The following is a 9343-nucleotide window of genomic DNA, read 5'->3' on the forward strand; positions in this document are numbered from 1 at the left end:
GTCTTTTATCTCATTCTTTTAGTTGAAGCCCACATACAGCTTACCATTGGTTCCGTGAAGACCAAGACGTGTTAAAAGCTCCCAAGGTTCACATCTAGCCCTGTTTAAGCTTCTAGCTAGAGTTAAAGGTCAACAATCAACACACACTTGATTATTCATCTCTAGACCATGTTTTGTGCTTCATTTCACTTTTAATATTCCTTCTCACCTTTTTCCCCTAAACTTTGTGGCTTTTACTGCTGCTTGTCATCATTCTTGGGTTGAATTAGAAGATTGTTCTTCATCCAAGACTTGTCAATTGAAGGAAAGCCAGGTAAATGACCAAGTCAACGCAAATCGGCACCTAGCTGCCCCTACATGTGCATTGCGACAAATCGACACCTAGCCCACGCATTTCGCAATATTTTCGAAAGAGAAATCCAACTACTCACACTCCACATTAACCTGCCTAGCTCGGTAATAGAATCTGACGGATTGCCACCCACCCACCTGTCTTCTATTTCGTTCTTAAAATTGAAGGCCACATACACCTTACCATTGGTTTCGGTCAAGCCCAAGAAGCGTAACAATCTCCCAAGGTTCGCATCTAGCCACACTTAAGCTTATGACTTGAGTTAAGGGCAATAATCGACTTCCACACGATTATTTATCTCTAGACCATATTTTGATATTAATTTATCTTTTAATATTCTTTCTCACCCTTTTTATCTTGACCTTATTGATTTCATTGTTGTTTTCCTTCATTCTAAGATTTAATTAGAAGATTAGTTTTGATCCAAGACATGTTAATTGAAACCAAGCCATGTAAACACCGAAGTCACCGCAAATCGCCACCTCAATGCTCCTCCATTTGTGCATGACAACAAATCGGCGCCATGCCCAGGCCTTTTAGGCATTTCCTCATTGGAAACTTCACTATTTAGACTGGACATTCACCCCCCAAGTTCAGTTCTAGCATCTGATGAATTAGCGGCAAGAAACCCCATCTTTTATCTCATTCTTTCAGTTGAAGCCCACATACAGCTTACCATTGGTTCCGTGAAGACCAAGACGTGTTAAAAGCCCCCAAGGTTCACATCTAGCCCTGTTTAAGCTTCTAGCTAGAGTTAAAGGTCAACAATCAACATACACTTGATTATTCATCTCTAAACCATGTTTTGTGCTTCATTTCACTTTTAATATTCCTTCTCACCTTTTTCCCCTAAACTTTGTGGCTTTTACTGCTGCTTGTCATCATTCTTGGGTTGAATTAGAAGATTGTTCTTCATCCAAGACATGTCAATTGAAGGAAAGCCAGGTAAATGACCAAGTCAACGCAAATCGGCACCTAGCTGCCCCTATATGTGCATTGCGACAAATCGGCCCCTAGCCCACGCATTTCGCAATATTTTCGCAAGAGAAATCCAACTACTCACACTCCACATTAACCTGCCTAGCTCGGTAATAGAATCCGACGGATTGCCACCCACCCACCTATCTTCTATTTCGTTCTTAAAATTGAAGGCCACATACACCTTACCATTGGTTTCGGTCAAGCCCAAGAAGCGTAACAATCTCCCAAGGTTCGCATCTAGCCACATTTAAGCTTATGACTTGAGTTAAGGCCAATAATCGACTTCCACACGATTATTTATCTCTAGACCATATTTTGATATTAATTTATCTTTTAATATTCTTTCTCACCCTTTTTATCTTGACCTTATTGATTTCATTGTTGTTTTCCTTCATTCTAAGATTTAATTAGAAGATTAGTTTTGATCCAAGACATGTTAATTGAAACCAAGCCATGTAAACACCGAAGTCACCGCAAATCGCCACCTCGATGCTCCTTCATTTGTGCATGACAACAAATCGGCGCCGTGCCCAAGCCTTTTAGGCATTTCCTCAGTGGAAACTTCACTATTTACACCGCACATTCCCCCCCCCCCCCCCAAGTTCAGTTCTAGCATCTGATGAATTAGCAGCAAGAAACCTAGTCTTTTATCTCATTCTTTCAGTTGAAGCCCACATACAGCTTACCATTGGTTTCCGTCAAGCCCAAGACGTGTAAGAAGCCCCCAAGGTTCACATCTAGCCATGTTTAAGCTTCCAGCTAGAGTTAAAGGTCAACAATCAATACACACTTGATTATTCGTCTCTAAACCATATTTTGTGCTTCATTTCACTTTTAATATTCCTTCTCACCTTTTTCGCCTAAACCTTGTGGCTTTTATTGCTGCTTGTCATCATTCTTGGGTTGAATTAGAAGATTGTTCTTCATCCAAGACATGTCAATTGAAGGAAAGCCAGGTAAATGACCAAGTCAACGCAAATCGGCACCTAGCTGCCCCTACATGTGCATTGCGACAAATCGGCCCCTAGCCCTCACATTTTGCAATATTTTCGCAAGAGAAATCCCACTACTCACACTCCACTTTAACCTGCCTAGCTCGGTAATAGAATCCGACGGATTGCCACCCACCCACCTGTCTTCTATTTCGTTCTTAGAATTGATGGCCACATACACCTTACCATTGGTTTCGGTCAAGCCCAAGAAGCGTAACAATCTCCCAAGGTTCCCATCCAGCCACGGTTAAGCTTATGACTTGAGTTAAGGGCAATAATCGACTACCACACGATTATTTATCTCTAGACCATATTTTGATATTAATTTCTCTTTTAATATTCTTTCTCACCCTTTTTATCTTGACCTTATTGTTTTATCGTTGTTTTCCATCATTCTGAGATTTAATTAGAAGATTAGTATTGATCCAAGACATGTTAATTGAAACAAAGCCATGTAAACGCCCAAGTCATCGCAAATCGCCACCTCGGTGCACCTTCATGTGTGCATTGCAACAAATCGGCATCATGCCCATGCCTTTTATACATTTCCTCGGTGGAAACTTCACTATTTACACCGCACATTCCCCCCCCAAGTTCAGTTCTACCATCTGATGAATTAGCAGCAAGAAACCCAGTCTTTTATCTCATTCTTTCAGTTGAAGCCCACATACAGCTTACCATTGGTTTCCGTCAAGCCCAAGACGTGTAACAAGTCCCCGAGGTTCACATCTAGCCATGTTTAAGCTTCCAGCTAGAGTTAAAGGTCAACAATCAACACACACTTGATTATTCATCTCTAAACCATGTTTTGTGCTTCATTTCACTTTTAATATTCCTTCTCACCTTTTTCCCCTAAACATTGTGGCTTTTATTGCTGCTTGTCATCATTCTTGGGTTGAATTAGAAGATTGTTCTTCATCCAAGACATGTCAATTGAAGGAAAGCCAGGTAAATGACCAAGTCAACGCAAATCGACACCTAGCTGCCCCTATATGTGCATTGCGACAAATCGGCCCCTAGCCCACGCATTTCGCAATATTTTCGCAAGAGAAATCCAACTACTCACACTCCACATTAACCTGCCTAGCTCGGTAATAGAATCCGACGGATTGCCACCCACCCACCTGTCTTCTATTTCGTTCTTAAAATTGAAGGCCACATACACCTTACCATTGGTTTCGGTCAAGCCCGAGAAGCGTAACAATCTCCCAAGGTTCGCATCTAGCCACATTTAAGCTTATGACTTGAGTTAAGGCCAATAATCGACTTCCACACGATTATTTATCTCTAGACCATATTTTGATATTAATTTATCTTTTAATATTCTTTCTCACCCTTTTTATCTTGACCTTATTGATTTCATTGTTGTTTTCCTTCATTCTAAGATTTAATTAGAAGATTAGTTTTGATCCAAGACATGTTAATTGAAACCAAGCCATGTAAACACCGAAGTCACCGCAAATCGCCACCTCGATGCTCCTTCATTTGTGCATGACAACAAATCGGCGCCGTGCCCAAGCCTTTTAGGCATTTCCTCAGTGGAAACTTCACTATTTACACCGCACATTCCCCCCCCAAGTTCAGTTCTAGCATCTGATGAATTAGCAGCAAGAAACCTAGTCTTTTATCTCATTCTTTTAGTTGAAGCCCACATACAGCTTACCATTGGTTTCCGTCAAGCCCAAGACGTGTAACAAGCCCCCAAGGTTCACATCTAGCCATGTTTAAGCTTCCAGCTAGAGTTAAAGGTCAACAATCAATACACACTTGATTATTCATCTCTAAACCATGTTTTGTGCTTCATTTCACTTTTAATATTCCTTCTCACCTTTTTCGCCTAAACCTTGTGGCTTTTATTGCTGCTTGTCATCATTCTTGGGTTGAATTAGAAGATTGTTCTTCATCCAAGACATGTCAATTGAAGGAAAGCCAGGTAAATGACCAAGTCAACGCAAATCGGCACCTAGCTGCCCCTACATGTGCATTGCGACAAATCGGCCCCAAGCCCTCGCATTTTGCAATATTTTCGCAAGAGAAATCCCACTACTCACACTCCACTTTAACCTGCCTAGCTCGGTAATAGAATCCGACGGATTGCCACCCACCCACCTGTCTTCTATTTCGTTCTTAGAATTGATGGCCACATACACCTTACCATTGGTTTCGGTCAAGCCCAAGAAGCGTAACAATCTCCCAAGGTTCCCATCCAGCCACGGTTAAGCTTATGACTTGAGTTAAGGGCAATAATCGACTTCCACACGATTATTTATCTCTAGTCCATATTTTGATATTAATTTCTCTTTTAATATTCTTTCTCACCCTTTTTATCTTGACCTTATTGTTTTATCGTTGTTTTCCATCATTCTGAGATTTAATTAGAAGATTAGTATTGATCCAAGACATGTTAATTGAAACAAAGCCATGTAAACGCCCAAGTCACCGCAAATCGCCACCTCGGTGCACCTTCATGTGTGCATTGCAACAAAGCGGCATCATGCCCATGCCTTTTATACATTTCCTCAGTGGAAACTTCACTATTTACACCGCACATTCCCCCCCCCAAGTTTAGTTCTAGCATCTGATGAATTAGCAGCAAGAAACCCAGTCTTTTATCTCATTCTTTCAGTTGAAGCCCACATACAGCTTACCATTGGTTTCCGTCAAGCCCAAGACGTGTAACAAGCCCCCAAGGTTCACATCTAGCCATGTTTAAGCTTCCAGCTAGAGTTAAAGGTCAACAATCAACACACACTTGATTATTCATCTCTAAACCATGTTTTGTGCTTCATTTCACTTTTAATATTCCTTCTCACCTTTTTCCCCTAAACCTTGTGGCTTTTATTGCTGCTTGTCATCATTCTTGGGTATAATTAGAAGATTGTTCTTCATCCAAGACATGTCAATTGAAGGAAAGCCAGGTAAATGACCAGGTCAACGCAAATCGACACCTAGCTGCCCCTACACGTGCATTGGGACAAATGGGCCCCTAGCCCACGCATTTCGCAATATTTTCGCAAGAGAAATCGCACTACTCACACTCCACGTTAACCTGCCTAGCTTGGTAATAGAATCTGACGGATTGCCACCCACCCACCTATCTTCTATTTCGTTCTTAAAATTGAAGGCCACATACACCTTACCATTGGTTTCGGTCAAGCCCAAGAAGCGTAACAATCTCCCAAGGTTCCCATCCAGCCACGGTTAAGCTTATGACTTGAGTTAAGGGCAATAATCAACTTCCACACGATTATTTATCTCTAGACAATATTTTGATATTAATTTATCTTTTAATATTCATTCTCACCCTTTTTATCTTGGCCTTATTGTTTTCATCGTTGTTTTCCATCATTCTGACATTTAATTAGAAGATTAGTTTTGATCCAAAACATGTTAATTGAAACCACGCCATGTAAACACCGAAGTCACCACAAATCGCCACCTCGATGCTCCTTCATTTGTGCATTACAACAAATCGGCGCCATGCCCATGCCTTTTAGGCATTTCCTCATTGGAAACATCACTATTTACACCGCACATTCCCCCCCCAAGTTCAGTTCTAGCATCTGATGAATTAGCAGCAAGAAACCCAGTCTTTTATCTCATTCTTTCAGTTGAAGCCCACATACAGCTTACCATTGGTTTCCGTCAAGCCCAAGACGTGTAACAAGCCCCCAAGGTTCACATCTAGCCATGTTTAAGCTTCCAGCTAGAGTTAAAGGTCAACAATCAACACACACTTGATTATTCATCTCTAAACCATGTTTTGTGCTTAATTTCACTTTTAATATTCCTTCTCACCTTTTTTGCCTAAACCTTGTGGCTTTTATTGCTGTTTGTCATCATTCTTGGGTTGAATTAGAAGATTGTTCTTCATCCAAGACATGTCAATTGAAGGAAAGGCAGGTAAATGACCGAGTCAACGCAAATCGGCACCTAGCTGCCCCTACATGTGCATTGCGACAAATCGGCCCCTAACCCACGCATTTCGCAATATTTTCGCAAGAGAAATCCGACTACTAACACTCCACATTAACCTGCCTAGCTCGGTAATAGAATCCGACGGACTGCCACCCACCCACCTGTCTTCTATTTCGTTCTTAAAATTGAAGGCCACATACACCTTACCATTGGTTTCGGTCAAGCCCAAGAAGCGTAACAATCTCCCAAGGTTCGTATCTAGCCACACTTAAACTTATGACTTGAGTTAAGGGCAATAATCGACTTCCACACGATTATTTATCTCTAGACAATATTTTGATATTAATTTATCTTTTAATATTCTTTCTCACCCTTTTTATCTTGGCCTTATTGTTTTCATCGTTGTTTTCCATCATTCTGACATTTAATTAGAAGATTAGTTTTGATCCAAGACATGTTAATTGAAACAAAGCCATGTAAACACCGAAGTCACCGCAAATCGCCACCTCGATGCTCCTTCATGCGTGCATTACAACAAATCGGCGCCATGCCCATGCCTTTTAGGCATTTCCTCATTGTAAACTTCACTATTTAGACTGGACATTCACCCCCCAATTTCAGTTCTAGCATCTGATGAATTAGCAGCAAGAAACCCCGTCTTTTATCTCATTCTTTCAGTTGAAGCCCACATACAGCTTACCATTGGTTTCCGTCAAGCCCAAGACGTGTAACAAGCCCCCAAGGTTCACATCTAGCCATGTTTAAGCTTCTAGCTAGAGTTAAAGGTCAACAATTAACACACACATGATTATTCATTTCTAAACCATGTTTTGTGCTTAATTTCACTTTTAATATTCTTTCTCACCCTTTTTATCTTGGCCTTATTGTTTTCATCGTTGTTTTCCATCATTCTGACATTTAATTAGAAGATTAGTTTTGATCCAAAACATGTTAATTGAAACCACGCCATGTAAACACCGAAGTCACCACAAATCGCCACCTCGATGCTCCTTCATTTGTGCATTACAACAAATCGGGGCCATGCCCATGCCTTTTAGGCATTTCCTCATTGGAAACATCACTATTTACACCGCACATTCCCCCCCCAAGTTCAGTTCTAGCATCTGATGAATTAGCAGCAAGAAACCCAGTCTTTTATCTCATTCTTTCAGTTGAAGCCCACATACAGCTTACCATTGGTTTCCGTCAAGCCCAAGACGTGTAACAAGCCCCCAAGGTTCACATCTAGCCATGTTTAAGCTTCTAGCTAGAGTTAAAGGTCAACAATTAACACACACATGATTATTCATTTCTAAACCATGTTTTGTGCTTAATTTCACTTTTAATATTCCTTCTCACCTTTTTTGCCAAAACCATGTGGCTTTTATTGCTGTTTGTCATCATTCTTGGGTTGAATTAGAAGATTGTTCTTCATCCAAGACATGTCAATTGAAGGAAAGCTAGGTAAATGTCCAAGTCAACGCAAATCGGCACCTAGCTGCCCCTACATGTGCATTGCGACAAATCGGCCACTAGCCCACGCATTTCGCAATATTTTCGCAAGAGAAATCCGACTACTCACACTCCACATTAACCTGCCTAGCTCGGTAATAGAATCCGACAGATTGCCACCCACCCACCTGTCTTCTATTTCGTTCTTAAAATTGAAGGCCACATGCACCTTACCATTGGTTTCGGTCAAGCCCAAGAAGCGTAACAATCTCCCAAGGTTCGCATCTAGCCACACTTAAGCTTATGACTTGAGTTAAGGGCAATAATCGACTTCCACATGATTATTTATCTCTAGACCATATTTTGATATTAATTTATCCTTTAATATTCTTTCTCACCCTTTTTATCTTGACCTTATTGATTTCATTGTTGTTTTCGTTCATTCTAAGATTTAATTAGAAGATTAGTTTTGATCCAAGACTTGTTAATTGAAACGAAGCCATGTAAACACTTAAGTCACCGCAAATCGCCACCTCGATGCTTGATGACTTGCAAAATTTCATATTACAGATTTTACAAGTTCGCTCGAGCGGAGGCTTTTGGCCGCTCGAGCGAATTCAGGCAGATTCAAACGCTCGACTGCCGCTCGACAGGGAGCTCGAGCAGGTTGCTGAAAAACGAAGATCGCTCGAGCGGAGACATTGGACGCTCGAGCAAAATTAGGCAGAGTCGAACGCTCGACGCGCGCTCGACACCCCGCTCGAGCGAACATCGTATTTTGACAGATTTTAGGTTTTTCGCCGTGGGACCATATAAAAGGCCATTCTTCACTCTAGAGCCGCGAGTTTTGACTGGAGAACACTTCTTGGGAGAGAAAAACACAGTTAGAGGGATTCAATTAATCTGTTTTAGAGACGGGATTCCAATTATTGCACGTACGTTGGAATCATACACGAGCACGGACGAGAGAAAAGCGTTGAATCATTCCCTTGAGCTTTTGACGACGAGTTGAGGCTGCAAGGAGGATTTTTCAGTGTTTATTTTCTTCTTCCCATCTTCTCAGAACAATTATGGTGAATTTGTTTATGTTGAATTCCAATTCTAGCATGAGCTAAATTTTCTTCTTTCTAGGAAAACGATGTAACCTATTTCCGAACTATGTTTGATTGTCTATGCTAATTTAATGCAATTCTCTCTTTGTTTATCTGATTTATTCTGAATTTATTGCTTCTAATTAACTGGCCATTGATTAGATGATAAGTAATCTTGTGATTTGCTATCGAAAGAGGGAGTCATAGGGTAGATCTTGGATATTTCAGCATAGGTAAGTATAGAGATCGAAAGACTTGTATGAACCTATGTAGTGATTAAATCATTGGTCTTATTGCGTTCTTGATTATTGAATTTGCATACTCTTGTGTGAATTGATAAACTAGAATCACTTCCAATTGACTATCGAAAGAGGCTTTTGGATGAATTAGAGATTTGCTAATAAATAAAAGAGAATTAAATTAAGTTAGCTGGATGAGGAAAGCATAGTGACGAATTAGGTGAAATCGATTTCCTAGAAGTTTTCTTCCCTATTGAATTTGATCTTCAAACATCAGTTTATTTTCTTTGCTTATTTCTCTTTGAGTTGATCTAGTTT

The sequence above is a fragment of the Carya illinoinensis genome, chromosome 3 (assembly GCF_018687715.1).
Source record: "Carya illinoinensis cultivar Pawnee chromosome 3, C.illinoinensisPawnee_v1, whole genome shotgun sequence".
Lineage (NCBI taxonomy): Eukaryota > Viridiplantae > Streptophyta > Magnoliopsida > Fagales > Juglandaceae > Carya > Carya illinoinensis.